General features: G+C 35.6%; 1 protein-coding gene and 1 pseudogene across 3 annotated transcripts in view; one reads left to right on the top strand and one right to left on the bottom strand.

The window, feature by feature from the left end:
• Positions 1 to 16,039, bottom strand: part of IQCM (IQ motif containing M) — a 468,312-nt gene that overhangs the window by 310,479 nt on the left and 141,794 nt on the right. The window lies entirely within an intron of this gene.
• LOC123591615 lies at positions 15,010 to 15,863 on the top strand (annotated as a pseudogene).

Below are 16,039 nucleotides of genomic sequence, written 5' to 3'. Positions count from 1 at the left end.
TGGGCTCTGTGCTGACAGGCCAGAGCCTGGAGGCTGCTTCAGATTCTGTCCCTCTCTCTCTGCCCCTCCTCCCCATCATACTCTGTCTCTCTCTCTCAAAAATAAACATTAAAAAACTATTTAAAAACAACAACAAATAAAACCACCTTCATAAAATGCTCTCATAGAGATTTGCTTTATAGGACTGATGGTACAAGTAATTAGTATGACAATAAATGACACTTTGAAGAACTGCTAAACCCCAGTAAACCTTCAAGTCATACTACCTTGGCTTTTATTTGCTTTTAAGCAACAGAATTATATTTTGCCACCATAGTTCCACCACCTCATGTTTAAAAGATTCATATGTATAAAATGCTTGAAAGAAACATTCCTTATATACACTGTATTTCCCAGTGGACATAGCTTAGCACAAACTGATAAAAATGAAGGGTCATAAAATAGAAAATCCATTTTCATACTCATTGGTGTGTAATTGAATAGACCTTTTTGAATAGTTGCTATAAATTAATTCCAACTTAAAAGCAATGAAATATTTTACTTTTTGCAAAGCAGTCAGGAATGACAAAACTATTCTTTTCTCCCTTTAGCAAAGAAGGGATATTCTGTGATCTCAACAGTTATTGCCTTCATCTATCTAAACTATAAACCCATCTCATGGACTGCACAGGAAAATTTGGAGCTCCTTCAAAGCTCAATCATCCAAATACAACAGAGATTTTCATTGGCTTAAAGTATATTTTAGAACACTAAGATATTGTTCCAGGATATTAAATTTGAAGAATGACTGACTTTGGTTTCTCTATGAGTTAGGACATAGTAATGAATAGTTCTCCTCAGATTTAAAATAGGTTCAAAATTATATTTAGGGACACAAATAGGGCCTACTGGTCCATAAAATATGTATCAGCCTTTGCCATATGTATTAGAGGGAAAAAACACATCAGTTATTTTTCTTAATTAGGAATAATAAATGTGGTTACCTAACAGAACTCACACACAACACGGTATGGACCACAGAGAGCTTTATGTTCTAAGACATTTACATTCAATAAGAGTAGCCTACAGATCAGTGCTTACTTTTTTGTGTTCTATTTTTTTCTTCTACCTTTTGTTCAATCAAAAATGTTATTTACCACTGTTACACTCAATCAGGCAAGCAATACTTACTAAACCTTAAGAATAATAATGTAGTGTGGTTTTCTTCAGGGCCAAATAAATTGTTACACCTAGTATTTCAGTTCAATACATGGTTTTATTGTCTACAACCCCAGCAGGTATTTAATTCATATTTACTAGGTGCAACTAAACACCAAATGCATACTCTTTGCCACGCATGTGCTAAGTGTTGAGAATACAAGATGAACAATACACAGCCCCAGGCTTTGAGAAATACACAGTCGAATAGGGAAAAGTAAATAAAGACAACACATAGCACCTTGTGGTAAGTGTTTACTAGATGTATGTTTCAGAGGCTTACGCAGAGATGAGGCATTTCTAGCCGAGGAAGTCCAAGGATAGCTTCATAGGTGATGACAGGACACCTGAGCTGGATACTAAAGGATGATGAGTAGCTCTAGCAGGAGGTAGAAGCGTTTCCATCTCTCAGTGGAGACAGCAATAAAAATGAGGAGTTAGGGCTCTGAGCTCTAAATTCCCAGGACACTCAAACATTTTTAGAGATGTCTTAGTACAGAGTACTTGACACTTAGTATAACTATTTAGCCAGAGAGGAGGGTGTAAAGTGAAAGAATTCAGTCAAAATCCAGAAGTTGCCCATGATAACCAGAAAGGATGATCAGGCAGGACAAAACTGGCAGTCAGGAGCTTCTTAAGAAACCCAACTGATGGTTTAACAATGTGGCCTTTTCCTATGCTATAACTAGAAACTCCAAATACATCTCTCCAATGGATTACCTTTAGATTCCTACTTTATTTAAAAAAAATTTTTTTTAACGTTTATTTATTTTTGAGACAGAGAGACAGAACATGAACAGGGGAGGGTCAGAGAGAGAGGGAGACACAGAATCTGAAGCAGACTCCAGGCTCTGAGCTGTCAGCACAGAGCCCGATGCGAGGCTCGAACCCACGGACCTGAGATCATGACCTGAGCCGAAGTCGGACGCTTAACCAACTGAGCCACCCAGGCGCCCCTAGATTCCTACTTTAAAACCTGAGTTTACTCTGCCTTCCTACTATTATATTTCCTAGCATAATTTTACAACTGATGAGATGTCCAGGACCTATCCTTCGTATTTGATGACCTCTCCAGTAGTAAAGAGGTCCAGATGCCCAGTCACCAAACCATCCCAGTTTGTGCAAGACTGCCTCTGTTTTAGCACTGATAGTCACAAATCCTGGGAACCTCCTGAGCCCAGGGCAATCTGGGCCCATTGGTCACTCTAAGACTTCCTATTCCCAAGGCTCTAGCAGAATAGGTACACAGCATTGCTTTTCATAGTGATTTTTTTTCATTTAAAAATCTACTATTTTAAAATGTAACATACATAGAGAAAAGCACATAAATTATAATGTGTACAGTTTTTAACAAATAGTGGTCCTCGTTATGTGTACAGTTTTCAGGAAATAGTGGGCCACCTAGTATCAGAAATAATATACATGCCACCACTCCAGATCCCTTCCTTCCTTAAGTGTTTGCCATCCCCCAAGAATTAACTCCTTTCCTGAATATTCTTTTAAACATTCCTTTTTAAAATAAATGTGCCAATGGTTTTAAACTATGAAACTTAGCTTTACCTTTTTATATGAACTCCATCTATCAAAATACAGTACTTTTATGTTTTGCTTTTAGTGCTTAACATTATGTTTATAAAACTCATCCACGTTGCTGCATGTAGACGTAGGCTGTTCACTTTCTTGCTGTATACTCTTCCTTTAGGTGCATTTACCATAATTTATTCATCATTGTACTGTTGATCACATCTGAATTGCTTCCAGTTCCAAGTTATTATAGACTAAGCCATTATGAACATTCTTGCATGTGCATTCTGGTGCAAGTGTGCAAAAGGTTCTCTGGGGCTATACTAGTGAAAAGTATGGTCAATGAATTAGCAGAATCATCATCACCTGGGAGCTTTATAGGAACGCAGATGCTCAGGTCCTAACCCAGACCTGCTGAATCAGAATCTCTGTTCTAACAAGATTCATTTGCATATTACAGTCTGTGTGAATAATACGCAGTACAGGGTGAGATGCACTGCTCCACAGCATAAGCTAAGAGGTAGAATCACTACAACTAAGCTTTACTTGATGCCAGCAGAGTGAGAGTTCCTGGCCTTCCACATCCTCACCAACACTTTGTACCGTTAGTCTTTTAGATCTATAATGCCCTGGTGGGTGCGATCTTGAATCTCCTAGATTTCTTTTGCATATACCTAATCACGAACGGGGTTGATCATCTCTTTATAAGTTGATAAGGGATTTGGATAGCCTCATTTCAAATTTCCTTTCCAGTCTTTTGTCCAGGTTTCTATTGGTTTGTTTCTCATTGTCTCCTTAGTTGGAAAAAATTTGCTACATACATTGGGTTTTAGAGAATTGGTGGGTGTATGTATTGAGTATTTCTCCCACTGTGTGCACTTTTTACTCTTTATGGTGCCTTTGACCAACAGAATTTCTTAATTTTGATGTAGGTAAGTTAGACAGGTTTTTTTCATTTATGTTTGGGGACTTAGTATATTGTTTAAGAAATCCTTTCCTACCCGAAGGTCCTGGATATATTTCCCTATACTATTTCCATGAAAAAATTCACATTTCTTAACCTTTTATTGAAATAGAATTCATGCAGAAAACTAAACATGAGAATTCAGCTTAATAAATTTTCACCAACATCCTTGTGAATGATGACATGATTTCTAGCCACTAGAAACCCCTATGATGTTCCTTCCCCTTAGTCACTATTCCTCAAGATGAAGATGATGTGAGATAATTGCCGTTTCACCTTTTTCTATAGGGATAATTAACCTTTCTAGTACAATGTACCAGAAAGTCCCTTTTATTTTCACTCATATGTGGTGCCCCTCTTTAGTATATCAGATGTACACGTAAGGTATAGATCCCTTGGCAAACTCACAGCCCCAGTCTGGCCTGGTGATTACTTTCCACAGTCCTTGCAACATGGAGATTGCACCCCAGACCCTCTGCCAGCACTGCCACCAGACTCCCTCTGTTCATGTATCCTCTCCCTAGGTGGACACTGGGCATTCCAGGCCTCCCACCTGCACAGCAGTACACCCACTCCCCCTGCACACCTGTGCGCCTGTGTGCCTGCCCCTGCATGAAGCTCATGTGCAACTCAGAAGGTTGCTTCCTGCTTGACCATCTCCGGTCACACAGTGAACTTCTCTGCCTTCCAGCAGGCTGCAACTACATGTTCTCCAGTGTGGGGATGGAAGGCCCCCTCAAAGTCTTTCCATCCCTGGATGATCTCCTTCAGCGTTAGATACACGGTACAATTCTCTTACATCTCTTTTATCATGGCTTAATACCTCTTCATATTAAATATCCCTTGTTTAAATCACTGTGTACTCCATGTCTCCTGATTAAACCTAGACTAAAATAAAGCCTTTATATTTCCAAAATATAAATTTTAACTACTTCTGAAATATGAGATTAGAGGTTTTTACTCTTTGAATGCCTGATAGAAATTGCCAGTGAAACCATCTGCCCTAGCAGTTTTTGTGGAAAGATTTCCACAAGGAATTACTTTCTTTAATGATTGTGAAAGTTGAGGTTTCGTATTTTTTTGTTGTTGTTGAGCCAGTTAGGGGTATATTATATTTTTCCAGAAGCCTTTTTACTGTGTCTACATTTTCAATACTTCTGGCATAATATCCTCCCTTTCTTCTTCTATGTCTACGATATCTATAGCGATATCACCTTTTATATTCTTAACATTGGTAAAAGTATTGAACTATATACACTATGCTAACAGAGATCAAAAGAAAGTTGAAAAACCTTTTACTTCAACTTTCTATATTCTATGTTTTAAATGTATCTCATAAGTAACATAGAGTTGACTCTTTTCCCTACAATGTAAAATTCTTTGACTTTTAACTGAAGTATCTCTTTTCATTTATTTTCAATGAGTAATATTTTTTGTAACTATCTAATTTTTCCTATTTTGTCACTCACTCCTTTTCCCTCTCTCCTTCCTTCATTTGTGCTAAGTACTTTTTATTATGCTACTTTTAACCTTCCATCAGTTTGAATGATACACTCTTTAGAAAATTATATTCTAGATATTAAAAATGCATACATAACAAAAACTTTATCCTTTTCTTGGATAAACTAAATTCTCTAGAATAGTTTAACTTTTATGTTAATTTAAAGATAATATTATAATCACTATTTAATATTTTAATTATATTTTCTAGACTCACTAGATATTATTACTGCTATTGCACATCATCAGTTTATTTTCTTGTAAATATTTGTGATTTTTTAAATCTATATTTTTATTGTCCTGAAATACATCTTTTTTTTAAGTTTATTTATTTTTGAAAGACAGAGAGAGACAGAGTGCAAGCAGTGGAGGGACAGAAGAAAGAGGGAGACACAGAATCCAAAGCAGGCTTCAGGCTCTGAGCTGTCAGCACAGATCCCGACACAGGGCTCAAACCCATGAACCATGAGATCATGACCCAAGCTGAAGTTGGTTGCTTAACCAACTGAGCCACCCAGATGCCCCCTAAAGTACATCTTTAATATTTCCTTCATGAGATTCTGTTGGTCATAAACACTTTCAGTCTTTGTTTATTTAATCACATCCTCATTGAACCTCTTGAAAGATATTGACTATGCCTATAGACTTTTAGACTAGCAGGTATGACTGTAAGCACACTAGGGTTATTATTCCATTAACTTCAGGCTTTCATTGTCACTGTTGAGAAATTGATTATCTTACTGCTCCTGCTGTGGAGTTTTTCTTTCTTTCTTTCTTTCTTTCTTTCTTTCTTTCTTTCTTTCTCCCTTCCTTCCTTCCTTCCTTCCTTCCTTCCTTCCTTCCTTCTTTCCTTCCTTCCTCCCTCCCTCCCTCCCTGACTTTTAAAAATAATTTTTTTTTGTTTGGTCTTCTTTATCTTCACTGATTTCAAAGTATATATTTCTTTTATTGTTTATCCAAATTAGGATTTACTAGGCTTCGGTTTGGCACTCCAATATTCTGCTTCCCACTCTAATTACAGACAGTTAAAGAAAAACTGACGTGTGGCATTCCCCACTGTCTTTTTAGTCCTTCAGTGATTTTTTTCATATATTTTTAGAGCATAATTTATCTAACATATTTTATTATTTCAAAAGGGATGCTGTATATAAATATTCCTTCACCTCAGTAAGTGAAATAAATGCTTCATCAGAATTGTCAAATTATTAAAATCAAAGTTTAATAGATTTCCTTTATCTACAAACTAAAAAGAGATGCAATTCCAATGTCCATATTTCCTTGGCTACATGGTAACACATTTTACCTGTCCATGGGTAGATAACTAAGTAATGTTGGACTAAATTTATATCTCCTGAGATATTAATCACTGCTAGGTCTCCAAACACCTTCTTCCCAATTTAGAAATGATAAAATGTAAACATGGTACTAAAATAAAGAAATCAGTATGTCTCAATGGTTCAATATAACTGTCATAAAAAGCAAAATGTTTGTGTTTTTTTTAAGAATACTTTAGAGCTGTTTCACAAAAACCTTGTGTATCTGTTAAAAGGAAAATAGTAAGTTAGAATAATCAGTTAATCCATTATCTTCCAAAAGATACAACCTCTTATGTTCTAAACTGAATTGTGTTCCCCAAAAAGATATGTAGACTCCTAATGCCTAGTACTTCAGAATGTGACCTTTTTTTGGTAAATAAGGGTCACTGCAGATATAATTCATTAAATTAAGAAGAAGTCACATTGAAGTAGAGTGGGCCCTTAATCCAATATGACTCATGTCCTTATAAGAAGAGGAAAAACACAGAGACATATAGGAAGAAAATATAAAATCAGAAGCAGAGACTGGCACATGTCTATGCCACAAGACAATGAGCATCTAGGGCTATTACAAACTTGAAAAGCTAAGAAAGGACCCCCCCTCAAGATTGCCGAAGGAGCATGACCCTGCCATCACCTTGGTTTCAGACATCCAGCTCCAGAACTGTGAGACAATAAATTTAATTTGTTACAGCAGCACTAACAAACCAATAAACCCTATTAAAGTGTTATTTGAAATTTTATATCTTATCAGTAACTTTTGAGGAGGTTATTAGACTATCATTTAACATAAAATACAGATAGATAATAATATGCTCTGCATTAAAGATTAATGTATGAATTATAATTCTTTCAGGGAGACTTGCTTATTGGCATTTGCTTGAGTTCCTCAAAATAGTATCACACCTTCTGGCTTATAATTGTGGAATAAAAATACAATCTTTCCCCCTTCTTCTCTTGGAAATAGTCCAAAATCAATAATAAAAATTAAACACCAGAAAAACAAATTCCTTCAATGAAATAAGAAACCATCTAAAACCTAGAAGCATGCTATAAAGACAGAACTTCCAAATATAAATGAAAGCCTGGGCGGCCCAGTGGTTGAGTGATCGACTTCGTCTCAGGTCATGATCTCACAATCAGTTTGAGCCTAGAGCCCGCTTCAGATTCTGTCTCCCTCTCTTTCTGCCCCTCCCCTGCTCACACTCTGTTGTCTCTGTCTCTCAAAAATGAATAAACGTGAAAAAAATTTTTTAATTTAAAAAATGAAAGTTAAATGGATGTGAAAGAAGATGGAATTAAAGATGCCACCATTGTAGATCTCAGGTAATACAGAGGATAGATCTCTAAAATAAGTAGCCACATCTTGAAGAGCAAATCCCTTTGGGGGAAAAATGAAAAATAAGGGGTCTATACTGATAGCAGAAGTGCCCTGGGCCACATTATCTCAAGATCTCAAAAAGTGGGGAAGTTGGGACTGGATGAGGAATCATATAGATGAGGCATATTTTCAGGACTCAACCTCCAGTTGAAGCAAAGGGTAAGGAGAGACATTCAGCACTGTGAGTTGTCCTTCAGAGTGGAAATAAAATGGTTGGGGAGAAGCAAAGGCTAAAACAACTCATGCATACCACCGATCTGCATCATTAAAGGTGTTTTCCATCAGGGAACCTGTGTGGCTTAGTTGGTTAAGCATCTAACTCTTGACCTTGACTCAGGTCATGGTCTCACAGTTCATGAGATCAAGCCCCCCATATGGCTCTTCTCTGAAAGTGTGGAGTCTGCTTAGGATTCTCTCTCTCTCTCCCTCTCTCTCTGCTCGTCCCTGCACTCACTCACTCTATCTCTCTCAAAAATAAACTTAAAAAAAAAAGGTGTTTTCCATTAATCAGGAACATTGTCCTGTCCATTCCTATATGCAAACCTCCTACAAATGGCTAGTCCAGGAAGAACACACTCCATTAAAAGTAAATAATCATAATCATAATCATAATATATATTGCAGAAACAAATAAAATGTAAAAGGCATTTTTTAAAATGACACATGAATACCACGAGAAAAAATGTTGCCAAGGGGAAAAAAAAGAAAAATATTGCCACAAATAAGATAAACTTTTTAACCAAACGCATTGCCTAAGAAGGTTTTTGGAGGAAAAAAGGTAATTGCCTCTATATAAAGAATTCTCAATAAAAAGATATAAAAACTGAAGAAAAATATAGCGAGACGATAGAGATCACTGCTTGAGTTGAAGAAGCCCAAAAAGAAGTAAATGGAAAAAATTAAATCATTTGCAGAAATGAAGACAGAGTATGGGGCACTGGAAATAGGATTGATAGCAGTGAACATGAAACATAATAAAGAAAGCTTAAAGGGATTATAAGAAAAATGATAGACATAGGAAACAGGCAAAAGAAGAAAAGAAACAAAGTAATAGAATAAAAATACATTAAATACATAATTTAAGAAATAATCATTGAAATGAAATAAGATTAGAACCTTCAAATTGAAGGACATATTTTATGTCATGAAAAAAAATCATCACAGTATAATGCTTGCCAAAACATATCTCAGAAATATCACGAGAATTCAGAAATAAAAAAATAGGCAGGCAAAAAGAACAATATGACTATAAAAAGCAAAGCTGCAAACTACAAGGCAGTAGAGAAATGTGTACAAAATCCTCAAGAAAAATGAGCTTGACATAAGAGTATCACCCTGGCCTAGATGACAGAATCAATAAATAACTAACAGAAATTTTAAGAAGGAAAAGAAGTTGGTAAATGATGTAAGTTGGTAAATGCTGATTTCAACATCTTTTATAGTTAAAGGGGAAAATTCTCATTTGGAATTAGTAAATCACTTGGTACAAAAATAGGCATATTTAAAGTAGGACTAACATATATACTTTACCATGTATACTCTTTTTTTTTAGTTTTACTTTAAATTCGTTAGTTAATATACACTATAATATTAGTTTTAAGAGTACAATGTAGTGATTTAACACTTCCTTACAACACCCAGTGCTCATCAGAGCAAGTGTGTTCCTTAATCCCCATCACCCATTTACCCTTCCCCCTACCCACCTTCCCTCTTGCAACCATCAGTTTGTTCTCCATAGTTAAAAGTCTGTTTCTTGGTTTGCCTCTCTCTCTCTCTTTTTTCCCTTTGCCCATTTGTTTTGTTTCTTAAATTCCACATATGAGTGAAATCATTATCATGTATATTCTTAGTGTATACCTACACACTAAGAGAAAAAACACATCTAATAAAATCATTGGTGGATAACAGATAGAGGAAGGAAGAATAAATAGATATATACAAACTCCATTATTGTCCATGGGAGAGACTCACAGTTACATATAAAGAAAATATGTCTTCTACTTTTGAAATAGTAACTACTATGGGAATGGTCTCCTGTCACAAATAGCTAAAAATCTAGACAAAAGATTTATTATAAACATATGGTAATTAGAAGCACGTGGTACTCTTCTAAGACTAGACAAACAGAACAGTAGAACAGAATAAGACAGAGCAACAGATCTATGCATATGTGGACATTTAGTATATGACAGAGGTGGCCCAGAAGACCACTGGGTAAAGAGAGCCTTTTCAGTAAATATGTCTAGGACAAGTGAGTGTCACTATGGCAGAGGAGGGTGAGAAGAATGGGGAGGGAATGAAACTGGACCCTTCTCTCACACTTTGCACAAAACAGACTCCAAAAAGCTTAAAAACTAAATATAAACATAAAACCATAATAACTTAGAAGACATCAATGGACATTAATGACCTTTAGGTAGCAAAGGTTTTACACTAAAGTTTTCAAATAAGATACAAAAAGAAATAGTCATAAGGTAACACTGATAAATTCAATTTCTATTTAGCAAGACACCATAAAACAGTTTATAAAGACAAGCCATGGACTTTGTCTAACACATGCAGTGCACAAAGATGCAGTTTATGAGATTTTATGAGAAATGTTTTAACTCAATAAGAAAAAAAGCAACAAATCAAAAGAAAAATGGAAAAAAATAACTGAACAAGATTTTTTTAAAGAGGAAATCCAGGGGTACCTGGGTGGCTCAGTTGGTTTAAGCATCCAACTCTTGATTTCAGCTCAGCTCATGATCTCAAGGTTTGTGAGTCCGAGCCCCATGTCAGGCTCTGTGTGCAGAGCCTGCTTGAGATTCTCTCTCCCTCTCTCTGCCCCTCCCCCACTTATGCGTATGCTCTCTCTCTCTCTCTCTGTCTCTTTCTCTCTGTCTCAAAATAAATAAACTTTTAAAAAAAGAGGAAATCCAAATGGCTAAGAAGCATATGATGAGGTTCAACCTCATGAATAATCAGAAAAATGCAAATTAAAAAATTTTAAACACTGAATCCCAACTGATTGGCACAAATTTACAATTTTAACAATTTCAAGTGAAGAGGCTGTGAAACAATGGGACTTCATTCTCTGCAAGTGGGAATGTGAATTAGTGCCAATCTTGGAATAGTCTGGCATTATTGAGAAGTTTAAAGTATACGTAGCCCATGAACCAGAATACTCTCTCCTTGATATATAGAGAACCTCTTGCAGACATACAACAGGAGACATGCACAGTAGCGCTGATACAGCCCTAAAGTGAAAACAACTTAAATGTCCATCAAGAATAGACTAAATGCTGCATTATGTATTCTTAAAATGGTACACCATACATTAGTGAAAATGAACAAAATACAGTAATCTGTAACAGCATGGAAAAATTTTGTAAGCAGTGTTGAGCAAAACAGGTAGGGCACAGAAACTATAGATAGTATAATATAATTTATGTAGTGTTTTTTAAATAGGCACCAATAATTCTCTATCAGTCTGGGTGGTAAACCTACAGAGAAAAACATGGAATTGTTACCACAAAACTAAAGCTGGTGGTTAACACTGGGGGGTGAACAAGAGTGTTCCAAATGGGAGGAGAAAAGGTGGGAGTGGGGGTAACTACTGAGTGCTGACAACGTTCTATTTTATGATCTGGGTACTGCTAACACAGGTTTAACTTTAAAATTATTCATCACATCATAACAGATTTCTATTTGCTCATTGCTGTCTTTCAGTCTGTCATGGTGGTTTTGACTTGCAATTTATTGTTGTCAATTTATTGTTGCTGGGCCAGTGCAGATCTTCAGGTGTGCAGGCTGCACTCATTCACCAGACCCTCCTTGCTCTGCAAACACAAACAGGACAGAAGGCATGTGTCTGCAGTCGCTGAGCTGGAACCCGGGAGGGAGCGGGTGGTCAAGACTCCATCCCTGGGGTATAAATAGGGAGGAGGAGGTGGGACCAATTGGGAATTAAGGCCCCAAGCTTCCCTTGCATGTTCCATTATCCTATTAGACTTACTTACAAACCACAAATTTAAAGGTAAATTACTTAGAAGTTTAAGACAATGACCAGAGAGCATTAATCCCCAAGAGCTGATCCCTTTCTAAGGGGCAGAGTCCTGTGTGACTTCAGGGTCACATGCCCATGAGGCCAGCCCAGTACCATAGGTGTATGTTTTCTGCACACCTCTACATGTATTTTATATTGTGTATGTGAATGTGTGAATGGAGGAAAGGAAACAAAACAAAACAAAACAAAACAAAACAAAACAAAACAAAACAGATGATGCTTCTATTTCTTGCTTCAAGTCCCTGAGCAGTTCAGGTCTGAACAGAAGGGAAATAAGAAGATCTGAAGTGATCATTGCATTAACATTTTAAACTGTCTACCTGACTGAAGCTTATTTACCAAAATGTTCATATATCTGAATGTAGACCTGCATGTTTAAAGGATGTTTTATAAATTAAATATTAAATATTTATAATTAAGATCATGGGCAATTAATTCCACAGCATGCTAAGCAATTTAACATAATTGTCCTTGGCTATAATCTAAATGCCAAGAACCTCCTACTCTGATTCTAGTTCCTTCCATTCCATTCACTTTAACTGAAAACAATGTAATGTTTGGTGGGGCAATTTATGAAATCTAATAAAAGTGGATATGAATAGATTAAGTTATCTAATATAGGACAATTCAGATTCCAGAAGGGAAACGGGATGGAAGGAAACCAAGTAGTTGCTCTACCTTTGATACCCTCATTTAATTATCTCGCAGTAATATTGAAGGGCATATACAAATGTCTCATTCCTACAAAAGAACACTGAGGTTAGGAAGGCTAAATACCCTTACCAAGCTCATCCATCTAATAAGTGGATATATATACTCCAATCAGGCAACAAACTTCTATGACCTTTCTTTGCTATCTTTTTTTCTTCTTTTCTTTAAACATTTACTGTCCATTTACTATGTGCCAAGCATGATCACAAAAATGAGTGATCAACATCCACTGGAGGCCCAAATCCTAATCCTGTGTTCTCAGTATGGTAAAGTGTGGCTATGAGCGCCTTGAAATGTGGCTAGTATGAATTGTGATGTGCTGTATGTTAAATTATATGCCAGATTTTAAAGAATTTGTAAGAAAAAAAAGGAATGTAAAATATGATACTAATAATTTTTCATACTGATTACGTATTAAATGATGAATTTTATATATATTAGGTTAAATTCAGTGTGTTTAAAATTTGTTTCATCTGTTTCTCTTGTTTTATGTGATTACTAGCAAATCTATTTTTTTTAAGTTTATTTTTTAGAGATGGGGAGGACACAGAGAGAGGGAAAGAGAGAATCTCAAGTGGAGAGCCTGACACAGGGCTCGAACTCACAAACTGTGAGATCATGACCTTAGTCAAAATCAAGAGTTGAATGCTTAACCAACTGAGCCACCCTGGCACTTCATCCAGAAAATTTAAATTATAAGTACATCTCGCATTTTATTTTTATTAACATCATTGGTCTAATGATCCCCTTTCAATCTTGCTTCAGGGTATATAAATGAATTACATGCTTATAATGCTTAAATGTTTTATTTCAAGATTATTTTGCATAAGAAATATCTGTAATCCACTGTGGAATGTATCTTCCTGCTACCATCAATATTTATAGATGATATATTCAATCTCTTGAAATTTCAGAAATTAGCTTAGCTAAAATTAGCTAAACCCTGTTGGGTTTTCCTCTTCCTGACAGAGTATATAAATGAACAGAGAAATACCTGGATTCAAGACACAGGAATTCTTGTAATGGAATAAAAAGAGCTTTTTCACATTCCTCAAATATCTCTTAGAGATTTGCTGAACACTTCTAATATCATAGGATGCATTTTTCCCAGCATGAAAATTTTTGATTGTTTAGAATTTGGTACATTAAAAATACTTTTTACATTTTCCTAAAAATGATGAGGCAAGGTGAATTTTCAGACAAAACACTTGTGTTTTTACAAAATGTCTATTAATGTGAGCAGTGGGGAATAATGCAAAAAAGCTGTATTTCCTAATATATTATTATATACTTAAACAGCAATAGAAACTAATTTATAATTCAATATAAAGGCTAACACTCTAAAATTATATATGATGCAACAATATTATTGATAAACTTGGAAGACTAATTGAAAATGTAATTCTAAAAAATATGTACAGTAGTGAGAAACACCATATTTAGACCACATAGTATCAGATGGAGAAAAACTCAAAAATTACACAAATTTACACTACCCTTTAGTTCGTAACATTTTATGTACTACAAAATACTCACTTTATAAGCCCATCCTATATTGAATTACTCTGTTTTGTCATGAAATATAGCCTTAAAATATCTCAATTTTAGGGGCACCTGGTTGGCTCACTCAGTAGAGCATGCTACTCTTGGTCGCAAGTTCAAGCCCCACTTTGGGTGTAGAGCTTACTTAAAAAAATAAAAGCTTTGAACAAAATATCCCAATTTTATATTTAAAGAGCAAAATATTCATAGATACATATAAGACAATATGAACCTATATAAAGCAATACAATAAAATGGAATGAGAACTGGGAATCAGAAAACTAATACTTGAAATTTGAGCTACTTACATACTTTTTAATATTTAGTTTCTTCATACCAGTGATGGGAAAAGTTAGATGAACTTTGCCTGAAAATCCCATGAGAATCAAGAATACAACATATAAAAAGAAAGTTACCAGTAAGGAGTGATACGAATTATGTTATTAGTTTACTAAAAACAAATTTATTCTATTACTTTGTTAAAACATCTATCTTTCAGTTAATGTTTTTAGTAGCCATTGTGGCAAAAAATTAATAAAAATATTTTAAATATCTTAAATTTCAGCTTTTTTCAAATAACTTTTGGAATTTCCTAGGTATAAAATAATAACTGACATTGTATCAACAAATGAAAGTATTTATGAGAAGGTAGTTGATTATTACAGTAGAATTGGGGGAGATAGGGGATCACAGAATCAAAAAGGCAGGTAGCAATGGTCTAAATGTACACAAGGCCAGCATTGTGTCCCTCTCACTGCACCTGTTGTAATATAGTGGATTCCTGAATAAAACTAAATCTGCTTAGAATGTATAGAATTTATTATTTGGGGGCAAGAGCAAGCATCTTATGAAAGGCAGCAAAAAGGGAGCCAAGAAGAAAGTGGTTGATCCATTTTCTAAGAAAGATTGGTATAATATGAGAGCACCAGATATGCTCAATATAAGAAATATTAGGAAAACACTAGTTACCAGAACACATGGAACCAAAATCGCATCTGATGTCCTCAAGGGTCATGTTTTTAAAGTGAGCCTTGCTGATCTGCAGAATAAGGAAGTTGTATTTAGAAAATTGAAGCTAATTACTGAGGATGTCCAGGGCATCTTTCCATGGCATGGACCTTACCCATGACAAAATGTGCTTCATGGTCAAAAAAGTGCAGAACATGATTGAAGCTCACGCTGATGTCAAGACTACCGATGGTTATTTGTTTCATCTGTTTGTGTTGGTTTTACTTAAAAAACAACAACAACAACAACAACAACAACAACGACAACCACCAGATTTGGAAGACCTCTTATGCTCAGCACCAACAGGTCCTCCAGATTCAGAAAAAGATGACAAAAATCATGACCCAAAAAGTGGAGACAAATGACTTGAAAGAATTGGTCAATAAATTGATTCTAGACAGCATCAGAAAAGACATTGAAAAGACTCGTCACTTTATTTATCCACCCCATGATATCTTTGTGAGAAAAGTAAAAATGCTGAAGACGACCAAGTCTGAATTGGGAAAGCTCATGGAGCTTCACAGTGAAGGTAGTAGTTCTGGAAACACTACTGGGGATGAGAACGGTGCTCACGTTGAACGAGCTGATGGATATGAGCCACCAGTCCAAGTATCTGTTTAAAATTCAGACATTTAATGGTGACAAATAAAAAAAAATCTTATTTGTGATGTTAAAAAAAAGAAGGTATTATTTTAAAAATTCTATTTTCCACTTCCAAAACGAGTTGAAAATACCTCTCTACCCTCCTCCCTTCCTATCTTCAGCCGGCTTCACATACTGTCAAAAGGCAGGAACAAAGAACATGGTTTTTTCTCCTCTAGTACTGAGTGCTGTGGACTGAATTCTGT

The sequence above is a fragment of the Leopardus geoffroyi genome, chromosome B1, assembly GCF_018350155.1.
Source record: "Leopardus geoffroyi isolate Oge1 chromosome B1, O.geoffroyi_Oge1_pat1.0, whole genome shotgun sequence".
Taxonomy (NCBI): Eukaryota; Metazoa; Chordata; class Mammalia; order Carnivora; family Felidae; genus Leopardus; species Leopardus geoffroyi.
Note: the sequence above shows the minus strand (reverse complement) of the source record. Positions and strands in the feature narration are given on the sequence as shown.